General features: G+C 42.5%; 1 long non-coding RNA gene across 2 annotated transcripts in view; it reads right to left on the reverse strand.

Moving 5' to 3' along the window:
- Positions 1–2,425: 2,425 nt before the first annotated feature.
- The window catches only part of LOC138472296 (uncharacterized), a 335,114-nt gene continuing 311,582 nt past the window's right edge, over positions 2,426–25,957 (reverse strand). For both annotated transcript variants that reach the window (XR_011268581.1, XR_011268582.1), the window contains exon 4: positions 2,426–5,304. This is a non-coding gene — a long non-coding RNA (uncharacterized lncRNA). The remainder of the gene's footprint in view (positions 5,305–25,957) is intronic.

A 25,957-nucleotide genomic window follows, 5' to 3' on the forward strand; every position in this document is an offset into this window, starting at 1 on the left:
ACCCCTTTTTGTTTTTTTTTTGAGGGGCCCCCCCCAACCCCCTTTTTTTTCTTTTTTTTTTCCCCACACGAAAACCCACAAAACACATATAAAAAAAACATTCGACCATTTGGCATTCAACCAAATGGTGTCGACCAAATTGCAGTCGACCAAATTGCAGTCGACCAGTTTGTTGTCGACCAATTGACCGGACACCGAATGACAATACGCTTTCATAATGGAAACAGACGGGTAATTTAAATTGTCTATCTACTCCTCGCCATTAATTCTGATAGCGGGAAATCCAGGTTTCTCCCAGGGTTTGTCGCCAGTAGCGTTCCAGAACTGGCAGCAGGTAGGTGTAACTAGTCTCCAATCTATATGACCAGGGGATCGCCATAACGTTTAAGTAACGAGCATGTCCAGATTCTGGAAGCTGAAAGGTTTTATTACCTGCAACTACGTCACTGGTTGATGCAGCCTCAGTCGCTTTCTAGAGAATCCATACAATTTGAAGATTTTTTTATTGGCTGGAGTTTTAAGGAGAAGGGTCTCTGCCCGCCTAAAATCCTTGAGGCAGCGGGAGGGGCTCTGACTCATATGTACATGCAGGCCTTGTCTGAGGGATTGCAGGCAGGTATAGATTTAGCATCATGTGCTAATGTTTGAGACTAAAGGCATCTACATTCTCTCTATGTGGACTGGTAAGAGAGAAGGTCTACAACATATGTTTTCATTGGTACTCGACAACCTCACTGCTTCACAAGATGATTCCTGGAACATTTCCCTTTTGTTGGTGATGCCTTTTAGCAATTGGGATGACAATGCACCAATGGTGGAATTGTTGTATGGTGCAACCCTTTAGGCATGAAGACCTTTGTAATATACTCATGCAGATCTACCAATGAACCCCCAGGACATATTGTTTGGGGATGAGGAAGAAACGTATAAGTTGAGTGGGCTGGGATCTGCCTTGAATCCCTGGGTTTACCTCAAAATTCGGAGAAATAAAAAGGTCGAAAGCACTAGTTATATATAAAAAAAAAAAAACTATAAAAGAAACACAAATCGAAGCCAATAATACCCAACAAGGGGAGTGAGGTTTGTGAGGGTGTCTCCCTCTTGTGAGGGTGTCCCCCTCTCCCTAGTTCAGTATTATGAGCTGCGGGGGTTGCAGGGCCGTCCCTCACATACACAACACGCCAGCAGCATAAGACAAAAAACTCGAAATGCAAAATGCAAACAAGTGGGCTTTGTAATATTGCAATTTGAGTTCTTGGGATTCTGTTTCATAACATAGTTCCGAATGCCTAATGTCTAATAGCAGACACATTTACAATTGCAGCACAGTGGAAGTAATAAAAAAAAAACAGAAATTGGACTGCTGGTCTTGCTTGTGGCATAATATAGCTATGGTTAAAGTTACGTACCTGTTTAAACATGTGCACTTTGTTCGTGCCCTTTTGGTCGGAATCAACCAATTACATATACATCTATGTGTTTATGTAAATGTGTATGTGGGGGGTATAGAAGTCAGGATGGGGGTTTGAGGTTGTGGAATGTGGGTTAGAACAGGGGCATGGAGGATTGTCCATTTATAAATAAAATCGTATCAATTTCACATTTAGGAAGGTTTCTGCAAATGGGCGTAGAACCTAAAATTATTGATATACTCAAGAGCACCAGGTCTACATTTATTGCAACTTGGTCTCCATTTTTGTGAATATGTGGAAACTAATGATTATCTCAGCATCCATTATAAACCACAAACCCTTACGTATTTAACTTTGTTTTTAATTGGTTGCAGATGGTAAAAGGGCCACACACAAATGATGGGGGAAAACGTATCATATGGTAGGGTGAATTTGTTGAGGGCGATGATTTATGATTCCTATATATACCTAGTCCGGGATTTCTAACATGTGGTTTTCTTAAATCACCTACTAAGACATTCTTTCTTTTGTGCTCTTTTCAACTATTTTACTACAGCTTTGCTCTTTTCTCTTCTCTAGTCATACTTTCTCTTATTTTGCTTTACAGCTTTGTGTTTATAATACCTCAACAGATGAATATAGCTGCGGTTTGCAAATCGACATGATTGTACCATGTTAACTTTGTAGCAGTAATACCATTTAAATGCCAGGTGTAATTCTCCTAGGGAGGATAAACCAGAGTAATAATGTTATCATAGTGGGGTTATGTGTGTCGGAAAAGGCCATTGCTGAGGCTCTGTAGGTGGGGCCATAGGAGGTGGATTATTGGGAGGACGTGAATATTTTATCTGAGTGTGACTATGTAAAAATTGTATGAATACACTTCTACTCCATGACATTTTTATATATTTTTCTGTTTGAGAATGACAACAGTACAATAAAATATCAGTTTAAAGAAATAGAAAAACACAAATCATTTGCATATATTATATATTAAAATGTACGAATCATAGATAACGCACATATTTTATTCACTCCATTATGCATGAAGGGGCAAACATATAAATGATATCTCTGGATTCAGAGGTTTTACAAATCTGAATATATAGTTAACAACGGCACATGTCCATGTAGAGAATTATTCAAAATATCAATTTCAAGTTCAAACATTAGTGAGACAAGAGCCTCAAGGTAGAATACATTTTCCTTTATCGACAAGCTGTCTTTTGAAGTATTGTGGGTGACTTCCCAGCAGTGTAATTTGGAGGATCACAATTAACTATTTGAATGTTCTGATTTATTTATAAATAATAAGGCAGATTATAACCATATGTTTCCAGTCCCAGAGTGTGAGGTGGGTTTGTTGCTGAGGGGATTATTAGATCATGGATATTTATATTTCTCCATAGTGAAGAACCATCCTCAGGAAATGTAAATATATTACATAATTATGTCTCATTAAAGCCGTCTGTCATAACACATTAGTTTGGTGGCCTCTAGGTTGAGCAGTTCCTTGTTGTACCACCAAGCAGCCAATCCATATGGTTGATCCAGGTGAATTCCTCAATCAGCTGGTCGAACAACCCAATCACTTGAGAACAGTAATGAGCATATTCTGTTTTTATTTATGCCATGAATTCTTTATCCATGTATGGGTCCCGCCAGACCAAACAGTATGTTACCATGTATTTTTATATCTGAATATTTTTTCACACCGTCTATTTTCTGGTGCATTTATTTCCTGCACCCTTACAGGATACACGTGTGAGGCTCCACTCCAGGGAAGCCAATCAGTACAAAAGCTGATTCAGCAGGTTGGGTGTTAAATCTGCTGAGTGTTTCGCCTACAGTACACAGGTGAAGCACCTGCTTCATGTACTGTGTAATGTAGACATTCCTTCAAGGACGTGGGCGTGCAGGCACCCATCAATCCTGTGGCAGATACCTAGGCCCATCACTATGAAACATACCTGGAAAAAGCTAAATCAATTAAGGTCAGGCAATCACAGGTTGTTTCCTCCATCAGCTGTGAAACTATTTATCATTTAGTGTCCCGCTACCACATAAAGCTACGGCAAACAGTTAAAAAAAAAAATTCAAATAGCTCTATACACCGGATTCCATACCTGTCATTGCGCATAAAAGAACTGAGCCACTGGGCCAAGCGTTGTTGGTCTAGTCAAAATCGCTGAGATACAGGTTAAGTTACTGTAGGATCGGTTCTACTGACTGTGCTAAGTGATTCAGCTTACAGCAAAACTGAACTTCGGGCACAACTCTTGAGAATGGCTGATGAATGAGGACCTTCCCCCTCTGGGGCTACCCTTCTCAGTGAACCCCTCCATCAGAGCCAAGCGCGTTCCTTAGGCTCTCGTATTGTGCTCGTTCACATCACACCGATTGCTATAGCATTAAGGCCATCCATCAAGTCCCCAGCACTTCTTTAATCCAGGATAATTTTAAATGAATTGTGCAGTCTGTGTGCCTTTTAATGATAATGATTTGTCATTTCGATAGCGTTTTCCACAAAATGCTTTACATAGAACTTTTTTATATACATACAATCACCACCCAACCAAAGTTGGTGCTCATTTATTGACGGTTTGCCTTGCCGGGATATGAACCTCTGGTTGAACGCCCACGGCTACGATCTGTAGGTAAGAGGATCTGCAGATCGCGGCATAGAGCATTCAACCTGCTGAGCTATCTTACAGCTATGTTAACTGGGACTATTCAAAAACAGTGCATTGAGATGGCTGCGTGGTGCAAGTGTCTGAGGAGGAATACCCTCTCTCCCGACACTGTGCTCATCTGCATGCCTTTAGCCATCACCACAGTGCCAACCCTAATCCGCTCGTCACCCCCTCCATGACTTCTACAGTACCTCAGAATTCTGCCTTCCAAATCTTTCAACCTGAGAACCCTCTAGTGTCAATGCCAGTGCTCACCTTGAGCCATCACCCCAGTGCACCATTCTGTTCTTCCTTATTGATGTAGAATTCATAAATCATTGCACCTTTATTTCAGCAACTGTTTGCCATAAAAGCAATACATAAAACCTTCATATTGCCATCCTAAAATCATACGCTTTGGAATACATAATCCACAGAAACATAGTATAAAACCTGCAGAGTGAAATTCAATAAGTGTGCAATACGTTTGGTACTTCAGTTCTTGTGTCAACAAAACCCCGAGTATAAAGTGCAAAGTGTACACCCCACAACACAAAAACAATTTGATTTACTCATTACTCCCTTTGACCAAAAACATTTCATTCTATACAGGTTGTGATAAAAATCTGTTAACAGAAAAACAAACAATACAATTGTCAATAGAACAGAGGCACATACAACAACCCATCATACAATAAGACTGCCTCAACATATATTACTGCAGAGCGTGCCACCTCTTCTTATTTGCATAGTTCTTTTGAGATAAGAAATTAACCGCCAGGCTACATATGCAGATTCAGCCTGTAGAAGAAACAAAAGGGCTGGCCGGTACTGTAAAACATTAAGCTGTCTTAGAACTGGCAAAATTGTGCATTGCCCGACAGATAAATATGCAAGGCAAAGCAGGACAAAGTGCAAAAGATCCTCTTGTGGAAAATCACATAATGGACAGCCCGATTCCCCTGGAAAGCCCCCTCCACCCTCCCAAATTACAGTGTCGACTCTTAACATTAAGAAATTAAAACGTGCCCTAGTAACTGCCCACCGATCGGATTGCTCATCTCCAGAAGTAAGGTAGTGCTGCATAGCATCCAGAGTGCTGATCATGGCTAGACTTCTGTTTGCAGCAAATTGCGATGCTCTTGCTTCCCAAAGTTCCTTTGTGAGGGCAACAAAGTTCCTTTTATACTTGTTTTTTAGTCCAACACTCAGAAGGCTTCCTGGGGGGATAAAACCATTAAAGCATTAAGTTGATTCAAGCGAGATTTGATACAATTTAACCATGAAAGATTTTGCCAACCTAAACCCACCAGAACAGTCACAAGAATATACTTAGTCAAAGCCACCAAAGAACTTGACCATATTCGCAGCCACAATAAAACGTGGAGCCAGGAACCAGTCCGCTCGGAAGCCAAGGCCCAATACAGCATGAACAGAAAAGGAAGGTGCAGAAGTAGAATGGCCCAAAAGCCCGTTACGGAATTTATTCACTAAGGTTTGTAGCACAGGAAACTTCTCAGTGCCCCAAAGAACACCACAGTTAATGGATGCCTTAGTCTGGGCCTCAAACCTTCAATACCATTTGGAGAGGCTGACCTTGACACATGACTTTAAAACGGGAGACCGCACCCAAAATCTGTCCATTCTAATTCCTTTGTGTGTGCTTTTCCAAAAACTGCCGGAAAAAAACGTATACCCTGGGTATAACTGCTCCATTGCTCAGCACCGGGTGCTTTTTGATGTTTTTCTTACCTGGTCCACAGGCCATAACCGTAAACTTGGAAGTGTTGATTTTAAGATCCAGGACATTCATAAAGTCTGTATACCCTGTGATCAGTTTCTGAAGTGCCTTTGGTGTCCGGACAACCAGAACAGTGTCATCTGCATAGGCTAGAAGGGGCAAAGCCATATTGTCCACAATCAGATATTCTGCTCTAGTCTCAAGGAACTATACAAGCCACTAATGTAAAGTGTGAAGAGCACAGTGGCCAGTACACAACCGTAGCAGACCCCCAGATGAACTTAAAAAAGGGTGTGTACTGGCCCTGATCTCCATACTGTCCACACACATGATTGCCCGTGTGTATTGTGGGATGTATTGACCCACTCTGCTATGCTATGCGGCATCACCCTGCCAGTTATGGGGAAAGAAACAGCAACAATGGCAGCAAAACCCTTGTGTGCGCCAAAAACCTATAAAAACCGTGTGCTTCAGCACACAAAAAGAGGGATGCACAACCTGCCACCCATGGTGCATGTGCAGTGGAATAGAGCATACCCTGCAGAAATGTACAGGTGGGTCCCATGACCAGCAAACAGAGTGTAGAGAGAAAAGCAGCACTTTGCAAATGAAACCCAAAAATGTGCCTACAAATGACATTTGCTTTGTTGCCAAAAACTCCAAAATGCCTTTAACACAACACTTTAACATTCACAATCTTGCCTGGTGCTGAAATCCATGTATCAAATGAAACATTGTGAAACATACAAAGTCTGAAACGGACAGCCTCTATGCCAAAATATGGGTGCAGTACCTGGGGCTGCCTGAATGACGGCTGTCAGAGGAGGACTGGGAAAGCTGTAAAATTACCTAAAACTCAAAAGTCTGCTGAATTAGCACACAAACAGGATTGTTGCTAAAAAGGAATACAGATTAGTTGTGTTTTTGATTCACAGATTTTAAGGACAAGAAAGAAATGTATTTGTATGTGATGCAACAGATGTGGTTTTTTGCTAAATTTAAAAGTGACTTTGCTTGGCTGAAGCTGCAAAGAACTGGAAAAGCAGCTTTTTCTCACAGTAGGACGGCCTTCCTCTCAGCAGAAACTCACGGGGAGGTGTTAATTGCAGGTTAGAGCAGAATCTTGTCTACAGAAGGCAAAGGAACAATGACAAAGTTGCAGCCCAGGAAACTTGAAGTGTGAAAGGGGTTGTAAATGGCCTCTGGAAGGAACAAGCCAGGAGGGGGATGCCCTGGACTGCAGGCAGACAAAAAGAGGCAGAGCCAAGCGACCATCTGTTGCTAAACATGAACAAAGAACACATTTTTAAAAGACTCATAACTTGTTATTCAAAGTGGTGAAAAATATAAAAATGACAGTTGTTAATTTAATTTCTGGCTGCACGTGTGAAGAGGCGGCAGAACTGTATGAGATGTTCTGGACAGGAATGGCAAGGTATGTGGTTTTATGCAAAAAGTATTACTGTTAGAATTGAGAAAATGTACATGCATATCCCTATGTTAAACACGCACATTTGTGGAAATTTGCAGAAAAATTGGAAATTGTGTGCATAGCAAAAAGGGCAAAATTCTGTAGAAAGTGGAGACAAGATCCCACCACTGCAGGGTTTTGAGGAATAGCTGCTATGTAAAATATGGTATCTTTGTGTGAGATTTGTATAAAGGTGACCATTGTAAAAATGTACATTTAATATAAAATCAGATTTTTAGACCAGTGGATAAAGGGAGGTCTCAGACGATTGTAAAGCAAATCATAAAAGGTGACATCACCCAGCCTTGATCCAATCACTCAAATTGCAAGGCAGAGATAAGTCCCAGATCACAGGGGCTAGCTTAGCTAAGCCGGCACACACACACACACACACAGACACACACCCTTTGTGATGTCATTCTATAGCATAAATAGAGACAGCTGACAACACATAGGGACTCACAGATCCAGCACCTTCCTGATTCCGGCGAAGCACTCTGATCCAGCTTTCTACATCCAGCTTTAAATATTCATTCAGATCCAGATGCCAATCGCTTGCCAGCATTAGAGACTATTGATTTCCAGCAAGGCACCAAATCCTCAAATTTATTCTCTCCACTCAGTAAAGCACTGTGTGGTGTGAGAAGGCCTTTTGAACCAGTATCCAGAAACTATCTGGCTTGCCACCACTAGGCTTGCCTGAGGAACTCGCCATCCAGCTGAGCCAAATACCCACAGACTAGGAGAGCAGATCCTGTGCCAATCCGGCGACCGGCCTAGAGGATCCAGTCCCGTGCCTGATGTGCTGTCTTTCCTAGACCAGACCCAATCCTGACCAGAGCTGACTGTCTCATTTAAAAACTTATCCTGCAAGCATAAATAGGAAGAACTGTGTATCATTGCATATGTACTTTGCATAGTCTTATCCCTATCTCAGACACATCCTATCTTTCATTCAGAAACAGTATTGTTAGGAGTATCTCTGCCTTGTCTTATCCCTAGCTCAAACCCATCCTATCTTTCCTTCAGAACATGTTGTTTGTGCTGACGCTTTTCTCATTTGAAGAAGTTGAGTTTCCTTATCAGGTGGGTCACCCTGATCCAGTGACTAAGATTCCTGTGTGGTATTTGCTACTTCATAGTCAGCCTCTAGTGCAAGCAAACCCATTTATCATTTTAAAACAGCATTCCTGTTTTCCATTCTCGCGGCTATTTTACAAAAACGACCTTTACTAAAACCTCCATAACTCCCCCAGTTTTTGTGATAAAAACGAAATTTCAACTCCTACTTGTACCCAACATCCATAGCTATCCATAGAACCCAATCCCTGCGATTCTCCCATTATAATGAATATCGCGCAATGAAAAATGAAAAGTTTGCCCCGATTTTAAAAATCTGAAAAGTTGACACGTGTTAAATAGCTCTAAATTGCCTCTGACTTGGACCTTAAGATTTCAATTGTTTTCTGGTGACTAAATCATTGCTTGTAATTGTTTGCACCTATTCAAAGCGGCTCCCATAGGAATTTATAACAATTTCAGTATTTGTAACCATATTTGGTGTTTTTGCCTAGTCCATTCTTAAATCTTTTGAAAGCCAGTCTAACAGTTGAAAAGTCCATTCCGTTTTTCTCTTGGGTTTGCTGGGGGAAAGTGGGATGGACATTGTGTGATTTGTACTATTCCTGAATACCTGTTCACTCCTCCTATCTCTTTACATTGCCTATTGGGGGGTTGAGGGGTGTTGCAAGGGGAACTGCTAACCACAGTGCTATCTGATCTGAACCAACACAACAGTATTATTTTCTGTGCTGCATTTGTTTTGCTCATTACTTACTCCTTGTGTAATAAAGATATTATTCAGTGTTCCGTCACCCCATTGGTGATTGTTGATCTATTAAAACATTGTGATTAAATCTTCAATACATAAATAAATATTTACCTTTGCAAACCAGCCTGATTCCTGGTTCAGTGTGACAGGGGGTGTTCCAGGAGAAGGGTGTGATATGAATGGTGTATCGTTCAGAATATTGAACTTTAGACAAAAATAAATAAGGATTTCAGTTGTGCACTACATGCTGGGCTTTGACTTGGGTGTGTGCCGGATTGAAATCACTTACAGTATAAGTGTGAGAACATCAATAATCTCAGCAGGACAGCCCATGGACCCCAGCACCGTCCATAACTTGGCATGAATAACCTTGTAAAAGGCGGTGCAAGGTCCATACAAGCCAAGAAGAGAGACTCCCTTTTAAGAAACACCGATTTTGTCACCAACAAATAGCGGTTCAAAGCAGGTTCCGCCGTTCCCACCCCAGGCCTAAAACCCAACTGAACAACTGCTAATGGAAGGTTGGACGAAATCCACCGTTCCAAATGCCCAATAGAACTCTCCCAAAAAACTTTAAAAAGATGTAGCTAATAGAGAGATAGGTCTGTATGCAGTTGGGCTAGCACAATCTTCCTTCTTAAAAATATCGCCAGAGGTGATTCTCTTGGGCACTCCACAACCGGACTGCTACCCCAGATCAGGCCATAGTGCAAAACTGATCATCCAGCTCCTACTGGCAGCTAAGATCTCACGCACCCGCAAATAGAAATACAGGGAAAGCCCACCTTATCCCCTTGTGGTCAGCCAAGATCTGGGACATCCTTGTGGCCGAAAAAGTTACTGCCACCAAATAAGGGACACTACATCGCTTCACGGATTGCTGGGACCCGGTCCTGGAACAAGACCTTCCCAGCCCAGACCTTCCAGCCACGGCAGACGAGACTAACGCTACGAACCTAGCATCAGATGGAAGGGCCTGCAAAGAGGAACGGACCTAGAGGAAAGGCAACAAGAGACCAGTTTGAGTTCAAGGAGGGGGGGGTTGACATGGGGGTGAAGTGATAAGATTACCACTGTACAAAAGCTACAACTGTATGCCGCTGCAGCCAGATTTACATAAAGTTGTTAAATAATAGGACAAATTATGGCCACGAGGGAGCGATATTCTACCCGATTCCAAAATGGCGATAAAATTGTACATGAGCAAAGGTGCACACAGCTCTTATAAGGCCTGTTAAAAAAAATTGGCTGCGGTAGTATCGGGGTTGGGGGAGAGATTATGGCCTTGACTAGAGCTAGCCATCGAAACCTCACTCAAAGAAAAGGTGGGGGCGGAGTAAAGCCTTCAGGTGGCTTGGGCTGGCCAGAGTACAACTTAGAAAAAAGCTCTACCCACGCCCTGGCCTCTACATGTGTCCCTGTGCTCCTATCGACACGCTTATATTTGGGCCCCAAACTCCCAAATCTTAGCGGTGTTAGCGTCTTCAGCTGCCAACAAAGATTCCCAAGTGTGTATTTCAGATACCCATTCCTTATTTCTAGAGCTGCCCAATAACAGCTCTAGCCTAAATAATTTCTCCTTTAGGCTGAACCGTGGATCGGAAAAGAGGCGAGCTAGTTTGGACATCCTGCACAGATCATTAAATCAATCTTTCGCTTGTAGTTTTTTCCTTGTGAAATCCCTTTGAAATGAGCGAGACGAGATTTCCAGAAGTTCCGTAAAAGAATCAACTATAATAGATGGGTTTCTTGCCTCATCTAACATGGACAACAACAATGATGTACAAGATGGACCCACATCTGGAAAACAATCTAACAGGGTCAACCCTCTCCCATTTAATTCTGCTTTTACACATGTATTTATCATTATGTAGGATGACATTCATATTGCAGAAATATATACAAAAATGTAAGTCTGTGTCTACGTGTCTGTGCCACGATATCAGACCTTTATATTTTGTAAATGTTCAGTTAAGATTATTGGGTAGTGTTATTTGTATTGTGATTATAATAACTTCCAATATGTTGTTTTACACAGACTAACTATTCATGGGCAAACTCAGCTCCTGTTCCCTTTAGAATAATATATTTCCTGTACTGCCCCCACACCCCAGGTTGCACCCATGGTGGTTGAGGAAAACACTGCATTACCAAATCATTGTCACATTCTCTAGCCCAACCACCTGCACAATCTCCTTTCCCCAAAATGAAAATGGCATCCAATATTCTGACGAAGGATCAGATACTTTGTTTTATTTAATCATCATTGCAGACTTTTAAAACCCAAACAAATTAATTTCACATATATATGAATCCCTGCTCCATTCCTTTGAAGGGGAACTCTTATGACCTTTTTATCATGGGTAATTGTCCTGCAGCCATACCTCAAATCAAAACTTTGTGATGCCATCCATTTGCTCAGCCTTGTTCATGGGTTCATGGACCCGCTTCAGCTATCCTTTGAGATATGTGCATATGATTTGAGTCAGAAGCTGATTTTCCATTGGTCCTGCAGCTGATCAACATTTTGGACCACTTGTCTAAATTAGCCAATTTCTGGGGATAACACGTTTTTACTCATGGGACCAGCACCCCTTGGATAATGTGCGGTGTTGATTAACTCTTCAAAGGTGCCCATCAGGACTGGTCCATTCCTGAAGATGCCACTTGTCATGGGCTTTAGCCTGGGTGCTTGGATTTGGTTTACAAGACAGGTACAAGGGGCCTGCAACCTGTGGCTCTCCAGATATTTCAGACTACAACTCGCATGACCCTTCCCCATTCACTTTAATGACCGGCACTGATGACGCTCTCAATGTTTTGGCCTATAACTCCTAAGGTTGCAGACCCCTACTGGTAACTTTCCTTGTGAAGTGACGTCCTGCTGGAGCTTTCCAGCACAAGAGACATCTTGTCCATGAGGAGCATGTCTCCAAAGTCATCCCCTGTCTTGATCGCTGTTGTGCTTGCTACACCCTCTATTACCAATTCAAATCACATAACAAAGGTGACAGGTTACAAAATAACAAAACACACCATTACAGTATACAAACACTGCACAACGTGTAAGTTTGCTTTTTTTTATCACCGCATGTCACCGCCTTACCATCCTCAGTAGAGCATGAACATAGGAGTTCCCCAAAAAATAAATAAATAAATAAAAATGAAAAAACATGTTTATTGCACTACTGATAAACACTTGAGAGAAAAACAGACCATAGCGAAAGTTTTGTTTTGGTACCTTTTCCCCCTTCAGTCTAGTTCAACTATAAAGTCTGTTTTATGCCGCAGTCCCCCGTTTCCAATCCAAAACTTGCCAACCACAGTAGATTACTTTGATTGTAACTGGAGTCCAGTGATGAGGAGAGCCCACATTTGGGCTACGGCACAGTTCTTTCGTCATCTTCCTTAATCAGTGAGTCACTGATCTTACACAGTCACCTGAATTACAGCAAAGAAATTGCATGTTAATGCAGCAGTGTAAAAAGCAAAACAAGGCATTGGACTACCATAAGAAAAGGTGTGAACACATTTTAAGAGGCAGGAGGTAGTACGGGGCAGTCTGCAGGAGTTTTACACGTGAATCAGGAGCACTCTGACCTTATTACAAAAGAGGCAAAAGAGGGGTGAAAAGGAGAAAAGTAAAAAGAACACAGCTCGGAATGCCACTCCCTTTGCCCAGTCGAGTATGCCGACCTTAGCAAAACCTATTGCATGAACTTGAGAGCCGTGCAAGCTTACCGTACATCCCTAAGCCGAAACGCAGCATGGAAAAGGTCAATAAATGAAGTCCCGCAAAGATTGCAACTCCATCAGATCCCCCTCAGTCACCAAGCTCTGCAACTGTTTGCAGGAAGTATTCTCTTCCCAGTTAAATATGGAACATGCAGTGCTGCATAATTCGAAAGAAAGAAAAAGCTCTGGCCCAAACAGTAGTGCACGTTTAAATAAAATAGCAATTTTTAAAATTCTTTCAGCAATATACAAGCGCGACAGTGTTTTTAAGAGAAGGAAAAAAAATGGCATCGGTCAACAAGGGGTTCCAAAATGCAATGTCTTCTGGGACCGACCAAATGAAGGGCCCAGATAGATCCACTCAGCTACCCAGCCAGAAAACGAATTGCTTTCATAAATAAAATGTGCATTACAATTATTCGTAATAGTTTGTTTTATTAGACACCTGTGAATCAAAAGTGCAGGCCATCCCAAAAAAAGGGAATTGAAGCAGAGAATGAAACTTGGCTCCCAGGGTGCTCCCTTTACGTGGTGCACTGAAACCCCGAAACTGCAGTAGAAATGGGGTGCCGATGAAGTCCGTGCAAGACCGTAGCACACAGTGTGCTTTCTGTCGAGCTGCACAGCACAGCGAGAGGGAGTGCAGATGTGCCATTGCTTTCTTGTTCGGCCTATCGGCGGTGGGAACAAAATCCCATGAGGCCACCTGTAGAAACCAAGATTCACATATTGTGGCAAAGGTTGTGTCCAGTGTCCACCAATATTACACATGCCGTTTAACACAAGAATGTTTAATTCAGAGGAAGTCGTTAGGCGGCTATAGGAGTTGGACCTTTGTAAAAGATCCCAACACAATGCAGACCGTCACTGGATAGGTGCTCCCTGGGAATAATTAATTCCCCTACAAATCCCGAATGCAGAGTCTCGTCGCAAGGTCCTGCACTGAAGAGAAAACTACACAGGAATAAAGATAATTTAAATTGGAGTTTTTTTTTTATTTTTTTTTTATTGTTTAATCACATTGGATTTTTACAATACAGCTTTTCTCATCATTTCATACGATTATTTATCTGGTCAGTTTGTCACTTTCTATGTGCAGTTTGTGTTTTTGATGGTTCATTTGCTGGATATTGCGGTCACAGTTGTCTTTGTTCTTGGTAACACCCATTGTTGTTGAGTAGTTGTTGGTCGATGTATTCTAACATTTTTGCTACTGCAACTTGCCATGTGATTTTATCACCCCCAATGAGCCTGCACCACCAAGTATTTTCCTCATGTAATATGTTAAAGCCGGGCATGTGTGACAGATACTGTTGTCTAATCAGATTCGTTGCTGGGCATGACATGAGCAGATGTCTTATTGTTTCTTTAACAGGGTAGCTGGCATTGTTGCAGAATCGACATTCATTAGTTACTGTTTGTCCTCTAATATACAGTATCTCATTTGTTTTCATTATATTGAGTCGTGCTCGTAAGATTAAATTTTGCGCCTTTTTGTTTGGAAATTGGTTTATGAAGCCTTGTAGCACGTTTTGTTTCAATATATTATGTGGTAAGTGAGCCGTGAGTTTCGATCTTGTTGTAACGTCGATCGTCATTGCCCAGTCTGCATCTTTAATTTTTTGTAGGACTTTGCATGGATTTTCAATCAGTTCTTGTTCATCCGATGCTATGTCACATAGTACACCTAGGTTTTCCTCTTGCCATGCTGTTAGCATCTGGCAGTTTCTGGCATCCATTTCACATTTAATCATGTTAAAGATTTTATTGCTGGTGTCCATTCTGCTTTTCCTAAAAAGCATTATGGTGTTGCACACCACTGTGCATTTTAAAGATTGCAGGCTGAGTTCTCGGCGTATGGCCACCCCTGATGTCGATTGGGGTAATTTCAATACCTTTCGCCAAAATCGGGCCTCCAGCTTTGCCCATATTTGCTTTGGCATCATGGGCATCGCTTCCATCCCATATGTCAGGGTAGGTACAACCTTCATTTTATAGAAATTTAAAACTGGGACAAGTGAATATTTCCCAAATTTTCCATCGATAGCTTTTGCTTGGGCTGCTAGTTTGTCTGTCTTTCCGAACAGTTCCGCTTGCATTGTATTTTCTTGGCGTGAGCTGTCTAGGAATACTCCAAGATATTTAAATGAGGTGACAGACTCGATTTCAGTATGTCCCAGCCGCCATCTGAAATTGCTGTTTTTTTTCTCACGATTTTGGAAGATCATTACTTTTGTTTTGCTTATGTTTATTTCCAGGTGGTTGCTTGTTGCGTATTGCTGTAGGGCATTTAACTTCCTTTGCAGACCTATTTGTGTTTGATCAAAAAAAGTTAGATCGTCCGCATATAGGAGATGGCCGATTTCTGTGGCTCCGATTTTTGGCGGGAATACCCTTGTTTTCCCAATGTCTTGAATATCCCCAATGTAGGTAATGAACAGCGCTGAAGCCAACGGGCATCCCTGCTTTACTCCTCTGGTGCTTTTGACTTCGTTTGACAGATCCCCTTCTCGGCTGAGACGTACTCGCATTTTGGTTTCATGATGCAGAGCCTGTATCGGGGCTAATATGTCTTCAGGGCAATTCCATTCTTTTAGTTTTCTCCATAGGATCGGTCTTTCAATACGATCGAAAGCTTGAGTAAAGTCAATGAAGACTACGAATAGACACTGTTTATGTTGCAATGCTTTGCTTTTTAAAATGTTACACGCCAGAATATTGCACGAGGTTCCTGCATTTTTTTTAAAGCCAGTTTGATATTCATCATTACATTTTGCTGATGCAGCCCATATTTGAAATCTTTTCATTAGTAACGTTGCGTATACTTTGCCTATCACGTCCAATAACGCAATCGGACGAAAATTTGCTGGATCAGTAAGGTTCCCTTTTTTGTAAAAACTATTATGGCTTTTGTCCATGATTCAGGTATAGACTTTAGTTCTGTGCAGCGTCGAAAAATGGCACTTATGAAGCTTGTCCATTCATTTGAATATTTTTTTAATTCGGCGTTGGTAATGCCGTCTGGACCAGGTGCTCTGGAGTTCTTTAAGTTCTTGATTATGTCCAAAATGTCTTCTTTATTTTCTACATTGACCCAGTTTATTGTTTTCGATTGTGTCTCAATGTTAGTTTCTGTTACTTCTGCTTTGAAAACTGTTTCAAAGTGTTTTTCCCACGCGTGTTGACTAATGTTATTCAAGATTTGTCTCTCAAGGGTTTGCTCTGTATCCCTTAATAGAGTCCAGAAATGTCTGCTGTTGTTTGTGATCAGAGCCTTGATAATTTGTTCCGCATCAGCTTGATACAATTTATGTCTATGGGCTCTTACCCATGCTTTGTATCTTGATTTAATATTCCTGATATTTGCGGGTATTTCATTGATGGATTTTTTTCGTGCTTTACGTAGCGCTTTTCTGTACTCACGTCTTTTTGCAGTAAGTTCTTTATTATATGCATGTTTTGTGTCAGTTTTCATCGTGTATCCTCTTCCTTTTGTCGGACATATATGCAGAATTAATAGTGGTTGATAATCAATGTCAGGCACTGTTGATGTCAGTGCATCTGCTTCGTATTTTGCTGTCGCTTTGATGATTTCATTCGCACTTATTTTTATTCGTGTTCCTTGTGCATTAGGTTCGACTTGCAACTTTTGGCCGCTTTTGTTGTTCTCTGCCAGCCATGATGTTACCAACATGTTGTGATCACTCATGGACGTGCGTCGCACATTGAACTCTTTGATGTCATGCAGTAGTGATTGTGATAGAAAGATGTAGTCAATTGTGGTTGCCAAAGGCGCACGCTCCCATGTTGGTATTCTGTTTGTTACTGGGAAAGCCTCGTCTACATTGTGAAGTCCATGCATGCCGGTGAATTTGAGCCATTCTTTGCCGCGTTGTTCTGCGGCTTGCAGTGCTATGGTTTTACTTGCCTTTTGTGTTGTTTTGCAGCTGGCATTCAAGTCTCCGCACACGAGTATTGTTGATACTTGATACTCACGCATTGCTACCTCTATTGCCTCATCGCACATTGCATTGAGTTTCTTTGCACTTGTTATTGCTGGATTCCAGTAAGTGTTGATTATAATAATTTTTTTTTTTCACTTTTTGTTTGCTTACCTCACCCCAGGTGAATATTACTGCTAGGATTGACTGGTTGGAGGTTATTATTGTTTCCATTGATGCTCCACATCCGTTTCGGCATGCTATCATCAGTCCTGAGGTTGGACGTCCTTTGATTCCCCTTGCCGCAGGTGCCAGAATAATCTGGTAGCCTTCCATCGTTGGGGTTTGTTGCAGCCATGTCTCTTGGAGACATATGATGTCAAATTCTCCTAGATTGGGGTCTCCTAGTGTGGTTAAGTGGGAATGTCCTCTCGTATTCCATGAGCATAACTTTACAGTTTCGCCCCGCTCGTTGTTCTGGTCGCTTGTTGCCGTCTTGTCTTGCCAGAATGGCTATTTGTTGTATCGGCGAGACAATGCTTTCGGTAGCCAACCCCATAGTCCTGTTTTGAAGTTCTGTGGCGCTTCTTTTTTCTGTGCGGACGGACTTTTGTCTACTCTTTGTGTCACCGATCTTATTGTCACCTTCTCGTCAGATTGACTTCTTTGTGCCTTTGTCGTATGGTATTGCTCACCTGTTCTTCTTTGCGTTGGGGCATGTTTGTTCATTTCACTGGAGTTATTTACGTAGTGAGTGGTTATCCTGAAAACCTAATGTGGTTGGATCTCTTGTAGGCTGGAGGTGGAAGCCTCGTTCCTAATTGGTCAGGAAAGGACCTATACACTTGATAAGTGGTGATACCACTTAAAAACGTTGTTTCATGAATAGCTGAAAGGATAGGTGGTGCCATGGAAACCAGCCTAGTTAGTATTTTCTATAACATGCATGTGAACCAGGGCCCTGGAATTGGGTGGGACAGTATGAGGAAGAGGAGCATGATTGTGAACTCATATCTGTCAGTCTTCCATCTTAGAAAAAATACCTTTCAGTCTCACGGATCATTCAACCCTTGGCCTCTGTGCTGAGACTACGTAAGAAAGCCTTATTTGAAAGGACAACCCTGCCTGTTCATTTTGAAAGAAACAAAAATGATTTCACACCCCATGCAGCATTTTGTAAAAAAAAAAAGTATTTCGTAACACTGAAAAAAAAACACACAGAAATCCCATAATCCCCGAGAAAACAATTGCTATATTTTTAGTATTGCAGAAAATGTTTGTTCATGGCCTTGCCTGTTTCTCAGCCCCTCGGATATAACCTAAGGTTTTGCTGTGCTATGGTGGGTCAGGTTTGTGGGGAAAATCAACACTTTGGTGAGCAGCTATGTCATTATCTACTCGATTAAAAAAAAAGCAACATGTCTTTACATCCTTGAGGCAATGAGTAAATAAAAAAAAACATCTTGATGAAAAAGCACAAAACTCTTCCTGTAAGTGTGCTGTGTGTATCCTTCATGCACGGTTTAATGTTATTGCTCTGGGCTGTTGCTGTGATCGATCAATTATGCCGTCCCCTGGGAACTCCCATTAAAATGCTGAATCTCATTTGCCTGGCCAGGCCGGCGAAGAAAACTTGAAATAAATAAATAATGGCAAGTGCGTATCCTATCCGGGGAGCTCCCTGCGGTCCTTATGCACGTGTCCGCGGCCTGTGTGTGTGTGGTGCAGGGGTTGGCCTCGAAGGTTACTTGCCGGAAACGCAGAACCCGATAAGGCTGTTAAAAGGCCCAAGGCAGAAGATGACGCACCGTTAACGTAATCAATACATCTAAACCTTGTGGGGAGTGCCTTACAATCCCATGGTCTGAGGAAAGGCCTAGCGATATCCAGTAGAAATCCTGACAAGAGTGTGGCATGCGTCACTGACCTGGCAGTAGCTGCATGGGACTATTGGAAAGTGTCACACTCACAGGGCTTTAAATTGGGCAGGGCTAGTCTCCAGAAAGGGCTCCCATGTCGGGGCTCTGCTGGAGCCCGTCCTGACTAGCCCCCGCCATGCTGACACCTCAGGCAGCAGGGTAGCCCAAGCGCTGCACAGTTAAACGGACTGCCTGCAGGTGTGGGCACTTCAGAAGTACTGACATCTGCAGACAGCCAGTGCAACAGTGGCTTCGACTACATGGCTGCCAGATGACTCTGAACTCCGAAACAGGAGGCGGGCCGGAGGGCCCAGTTTCTCCTTTTGTTTCAGAGTAAAGAATCATGCAGCCTCAAGCCTTATAACACGGCTTCATGATGCGTGATGACTCTTTACTCAGAAACAAAAGGGGCCCTCCAGCCCTCCTCCTGTTTTGGAGTGCAGCAGGAAGCCCTTCAGGGATGTCATTTCACCAAAATGCCTGGGATAGCGGAAGCGACATTACTTGACCCTTGACCTCTGATAACATCACAGGAAAGGATGTCATTTGACCACACCCTGAAGGGACATCATGGGAAGCAATGGAGCAACCTTTCACCCCTTGACAAAACAGGAAGTGGCATCACACAGCATTGTTCCTAAGTACACTATGATAAATATGGTTACAATATCACTGATATGATATATATTTCATACAAGAATGAATCACCATATGTATTGTTAATATTAGTGTCTGCGTATAGGCCCATATTACCAAATGGCTGAATGCAAGCAGACGTCCAAGGACAAATGATGTGTTATTATATAGCACTTAAGAGCTTAGAACATATATACAATATCACCCAACCTGTGTTGGTACTCATTTATAGACCTCAAAAGCATGAGTTGGCATTGCCGGGATTCGACCCTGCAGATCTCGCACAGCAGCGAGCGCTCAACCCACTGAACTATCTTACCAGCTTTAGCTATTTTACCGGCTATAGTAAAATTAGCAATTATATGTCTGAATGTTCTCAAAGTCACAAAGCAAATTACACTCTGCAGTGGATACCATTAAACTGGTAACTGAGATGTAACAGCAGGCCAGTTCATCTGTAGAACCTGGTTGAGGTATGCCGTGTGTGGGAGGCGCTGGGACTACAAGAGTAGTTATGAGGGAAACATAAATCACAATCAATTAGTAAGGTAATCAGAGAAGACCCCGGGATGCTGCATGTTTGAGTTTTACCTCAAAACTACTGGATTTTGAAAATGACAACAAAAGAAAGGGTGTCACCTTTGTTTCGTTGTGCAGCCCAAACATGAGCTAAAGCAGATACAAATATATCAAATCAATGCCTGTACTAAGGAACAATAGTACAAATCAAGCTGAACAATAAAGTCATCAGCCTCGGTGCTCTGTGCAAAAGTTTTTATGAAGAAATTTGAAACAGAACTGCCGACACGTGTTTCGACCCTTAACAATGGGTCCTTTTCAAGGCAAAACTGTAAATTATATAGTACAAAAATCACATAGTGTGGCAAACACATGGTAAATTCAAAACCAAAGATAAAATTTTACCATTGCAAATGGGACATTCAACAGCCAAGGTCCAGTATTGTGGCACCCAATGTTTCATACATGGAAAAGTTTCAGATACACCTAGATTCATTACGACTTACAATACCAATAACCATTGCATCAAGAAAATTCTACAAAAAAATTGGAACATTTTGACAACAGATATGGATCTTAACAAGCTTTTGGATAAAAAACCAAATGTTTTCTTTCGCAATTGCATCAACCTCAAGAAAATAATAAGTCCATCATTTTGACAACATAAAATACAAAAAGTATAAAAGAGATTCTTTAATACAAAAGCAATCCTGGCTAACAGCTCCCACCCAAGGGAATTACAAATGTAACAACTGCCAGATCTGTCCACACATGTTCAACGCTAAAAAAGATTTCGAACAACCAAATGGCAAAAAAAGAAAAATCAAAGAACTCATAAATTGCAATAGTAACTTTGCCATTTACACCATCATTTGCGCATGCAACACACCTTACATTGGGAGTACAATAAGAAAATTCTAAATCAGAGTTGGTGAACATTTGAGAGCAATAAAAAACAAGGACATGACATCCCCTCTAGCATTTCACTTTCATCAATATCACCAGGTGTCAGACCTAGCGAAAATCCAATGCTATGGGATCGAAAAACTTTCACCTCCAAAAAGAGGAGGCGATTTGGAACTATGTCTTTGAAAAAGAGAAGCCTACTGGATCTGGTCCATGGACTCAATTTTCAGTGGGCTCAATGTAGACCATGAACTACACCATTTATTGCAATGAGAACACTATGTTTTGCTTAATTAATACATTTATTCGTTCAGAGTTCAAGAATGAGTTAACAATATGCTTGTAAACCTGTCAATGTATTTCTTTTTGTATCATTTGTGCTTTTTCCTGTTATATCTTTGAATTAACATAGATCTATCTGGCAGTAATTTTACCAAATTAAGTTCTCATCACCCCCTTTGTGTGGAACACCAGGGTAAAGTGCGTTTGAGTATGATTAGTCACATACCTGACCGGTCCATGTCTACCTCCTTTTGTATGAATTCAAACTTATATCATATAATTCAAATACAAATTGGGTGTCTGCTTAGGGCTTACTAGTCTCCAATCCACCAAGAAAAACACCCATCAAATAGAGCTCTTTTCTCTACATGAGTTAAATCCATTAGGTTTATCTCATATTCGGTCTATGGAAATCCATTCAATAATGGCGTGCACATTAACATTTTCTCAATTGCACACTTGCGGTCACGTTCATGTGACGGCTTTCATTCTCTCCCCCCCTTTTTTTTCACTTCCGGGTCATTCCCGGCAGTGTCCACAGTACGAACGCTCGGCAATCGAACCGGAGATCAATTTTGAACAGCTACCATTGGAAACTCCCATGCTTTATACCTAGGTAAGAAGCCTCTCCCCATAGTTTTTGCTAAAGCGGTACCAACTGTATCGTGCACCTTACAGTGCTTGCATTTTAGAGCTTAATTATGTCCGCTATACACGCAATTACCACTGACACCGCATTTGTACATTGTTTCCACTTAGGGTCATTCTTACAAACAGCCACTCCTAATTCCAAAATGTGATAACCATATCCATCTACACCAGTCAATTGAAACGGGCTACGTAAGTGCTTTTTTGTATATATATTTAGAGATCGGTCCTTTTCTTTAAAAACAATAACTCCTACGCAGCCACCCATTTGTTTAAATATTTTTGAATAAAAAGTGTCACAAACAGGATATGTATAAAATTGAATATCCATTTTTTTCTTTTTAATTAAAGTCATTTTTCCCTTCTTTTTTCTTTGATCCTTACCAGGCACCATTGTAGAACAAAAACAAATACCATCAGTTCAACTGATCTTTCTTTGAACCACTCTCAATTCAATTTCTAAAAAAAACCCTGAAGATCCGCCATACACCAGGGGGTGAAACACATGTTGGGTATTTGAACTTCCATTTTTTGAGACCAACTGAATTTTGTGATGCAACAATGTTTAACTACTACATTGAACTGGGATGCAATTAATTGGTTGGAACTAAAACCAAACCTGTGAAGCAACAGTACCTATATAGTAAACGAATTTGCCTTTTATTGCATATTTAAATTCTGTGACGCAACAGTGTTTGCTTTGTTTTCAATTTATAATTTCAACCATTTCCTGTTTGGAATAAAATCAAGGCTAAGACTATAGAACCAACATCTGGCACATCTTTATTTTTGAAAAAGTTTTTGAAACTACCATTTGAAGCATATACATTTTTTTCTGCTAAACTGGAAACATAGTTCCTTTTTTTCTCTGCAGAGCGCGAAAATTCCTTTAAAGTCTAAACATTCAAATACATACATGGAAAAGGAACAAAAAATATAGAAGAAACAATAAGTTATGCATAAGTTATGCATCCTGGTAAAGCTCTTTGGACAAAAATATTACATGTCATTAGCCACTGGTCAGTGAGTTGTAGTTTATGAGCACTAGTGCCACACACTGGAGAGAATTATTTCCCAAGTGCAAAATGCCAACTGTATGGAAAAGAAAAATCGACGACGACCTGGTAATTTGGAACGGGACGTTACCTAAATTTGAAGAATTCTCGAATTATCTGAATCTCAATGATTTTGGTATTGAATTTTCGGGACATCCGAGTCCCGACTCATTAGAATTTATTGATCTTCAGATCACCAATGGTATGCTACAAACTCAAGCCTTCCGCAAAACAGCTGCTAATGCCATTCTCCATGCCTCCAGCTGCCATCGAAGATCTGTTATTACTAATATCCCATTCAAGGAGTTCCATCGTGCACGACGTAACTGCAGTACTCAGGTGGCTTTTGAACGAGAGTGTGCTATGATCAAGCAGAGGTTTCTGGAACGAGGTTACACAGAACACTATCAACAAAGGGTTAGACCGTATCAACAAAATGACCGGAGATTCGATACTGGGCACTCAAAGCTCAGAATACTAATCAAGTTGACAACGTGCAGTTCATCACCAAGTATTCTCAAGATAATAATATGGTCTACCAACTACTGAACAAGCATTGGCATTTATTGTGTCTTGGTCCTGATCTGCAATCATATTTCCAAGACACCCAAACTCATCTTTACCCGCAACAAAACTTTGCGCAATCAAATTTGTCCCTTGTTCTTTCAACCAAAGCCTGCTCACACACAGTCTCTGACATGGCTCCAACCCAAACCTTTGGGTTTTTTCAAATGTGATTCATGCAATTTCTGCAAATTCTCTCTTAACCAGAATATGTTTAGTTGTCACCAAGGTCTCACAATTCAGAATTACGATTTCATTAACTGCAAGTCCAAATACATAGTGTATGCTATCGAGTGTGTATGCCGCAAGGTATATGTTGGTTCTACCATCAGAGAACTACGAATATGCATCCGGGAGCATTTTGCTCACTTGAAAAGCCAAGATCCCAAACTACCACTTGCTATGCACTGGCAACAACATCATCAATTGGACTCAGTTAACGATCTTAAGTTCATTGGATTAATACAAGCACATGTTCACCCAAGAGGCGGGCACCGCCAACTATTACTATGGCAGCTTGAGGCACGGACCATTGCCAAACTTCGATGTACCAGTCTGGGATTGAACACAGACCCAGAACTGAACGTATTCCTCTAAATGGGTCTACTTGGCGTTGGTACATTTCTCCTCCATTTGCATTCCGCTTTACTTCTGTCTGTATGCACAGTATTTATCTGATAACTTGGTATCAAGCATTTCTTTTGTTTTCTAATCTCATATGTAGAATTCTTCGGGGGGGCGCTGTTGTGCGCCGAGCAAGATGGCCGCTTGACGTGCTAGCTCCGGGGCTGGAAACATTCGAAAGCTGGAAATCTCATGTAAGCCGCTAGTGCCGTATATCTGGGCACCAAATATTGCATGCTGAAGGCGTCGGGACCGGTTCGCCTTAACCTCAGCCGGAATCGGCTCCTGGGTCTGCTGCAACAGGCTGCTGTCCGACGGTGGGGCCGGTTTGGCGAGCGCTGCTGCGTGCCAAAAATCCTTTTTGCTTGTTGGCGGGCGAAACACTTGTCAGATTACCCTGGCTGCCTGCGGTGGATCTGTGGCCGTGGGTTCCGCGGCCCAATCCTCATCACTACTGCGGTGGGTGCTCCGCCTACCTGGACGGGGCAGATTGTTTCCCCTCCACCACAACCCACTGCTGGCTGGAGGTACTGGTGAGGCGGGCTCGATCCAGGCCACTCTACCGCAGACTTGCACCCCGAGTGGGGCCATGACTCCCGGCGACCCGCGGCTCCTCTCCAGCAGTTGGCACGCTGGGGCTGCCCAGGATACGGAAGCTGGTGGAATCCCCATCTCAGTTGACGTGGCGCGGCAGCGCCTGGACCGCTTTGTTCTCCCGACCCCCCAGGCAGTCACTGTTGGGTGCCGCCTGCTTCGGGAGGGGTGGCAGCGGAGGCGCTTCAAATTGGGACGCCTGTGAGGACTCGTTCTGCTCCCCCTCCCCTCAGGTTGGTGATTCTGCTTGGGTCTTCCGGGGGGTGTCCGGTCAAAGGTTCGAATCCAAAAGGATCGAATGCCATAGGGCCGAGTCAATAGGACCTAAAACAAAAGGGTCGAATTTCTTTTTTCTTTTAGGGTTTTCGTATAGGAAAAAAAAGTGGGTTTTACCACAAAAAAGGGGGTTTGCAGGACCCGCCCCCACAAAAAAAAGATCCCTTTTGTTTTCGGTCCTTTTGATTTGACCCTTTTGTCATTCGATCCTTTTCAGTCGAACCTTGGACCTATAACCTTCCGGGGGGGGCCTCCCCTTTTATTTGTTGGCTTCTCACAGGTGAGGCGAGGGGGTGCTTCCCCCATGCTCAGTGTTCCTCCTTCACTGACACATGGTCCCGAAGTGCATCCGAAGATAGTGGACGACTGCACCAGTGCCTTGGCCACTTTTACTGCAGCTCTACCCATTGTTCTGGTGGCACTCCTCTCACCCCAAGCCTAATGAATGCACCGGTTGATTCACCCTGTTGAGATCCCATGCTGAGGCGACACACTTACTGGACCTCTTCCCCTCCCAGCTGGGCAGGGGGAGTTTGGTTACGGCACCCCGGACCTCCATCAAAGGGCGCTGTGCACACATTCCTCCTCCCAGAGACTTTGCTCGTTCCAGCTTGATATTTCAACTGAGCCCTGCTAATCCCGTCTACTGGCCCGTCCTGCTTGCTCTCATTACTCCTAACCAAGGGCCTCTAATTGCAGCTATACTCCCCACATCACCCAGGGTCCTGGTCCGCCCTGGGCAACGGGTGTCCTGTGTACCGGACCTTTTGGGGACACTGGATCCTGGTCACGGCAGGGGTATTTCATCTGTCTCTCCCTCCTATGGGTAACCTTCCCCAACTGTTGGCCATTATTTGCCCATCCATGCTCCTTATACATCGCCCCTTCGTCGCCTTCGACTCTGCCTTATCCCCATCATGACCAAGGGCGCAGGAGCCAAAAAACAGATCTCTATTAACATGTTCGCCAAGACACCAGCTGGCCGTGCCGAGGGAGGGCCTGACCTAGCCCCTTCTGCCTCGTCTTCATCAGACCCCATAGACTTACAGAAAATGGAGTACATGCGGGAGGGGTTCACTACTCTGCACTCCAAGTTTGATGATATGACTGGTCCATCTCTTCGATCAAGGC

This window comes from Ambystoma mexicanum, chromosome 8 (assembly GCF_040938575.1).
Source record: "Ambystoma mexicanum isolate Mex_15411 chromosome 8, UKY_AmexF1_1, whole genome shotgun sequence".
Taxonomy (NCBI): Eukaryota; Metazoa; Chordata; class Amphibia; order Caudata; family Ambystomatidae; genus Ambystoma; species Ambystoma mexicanum.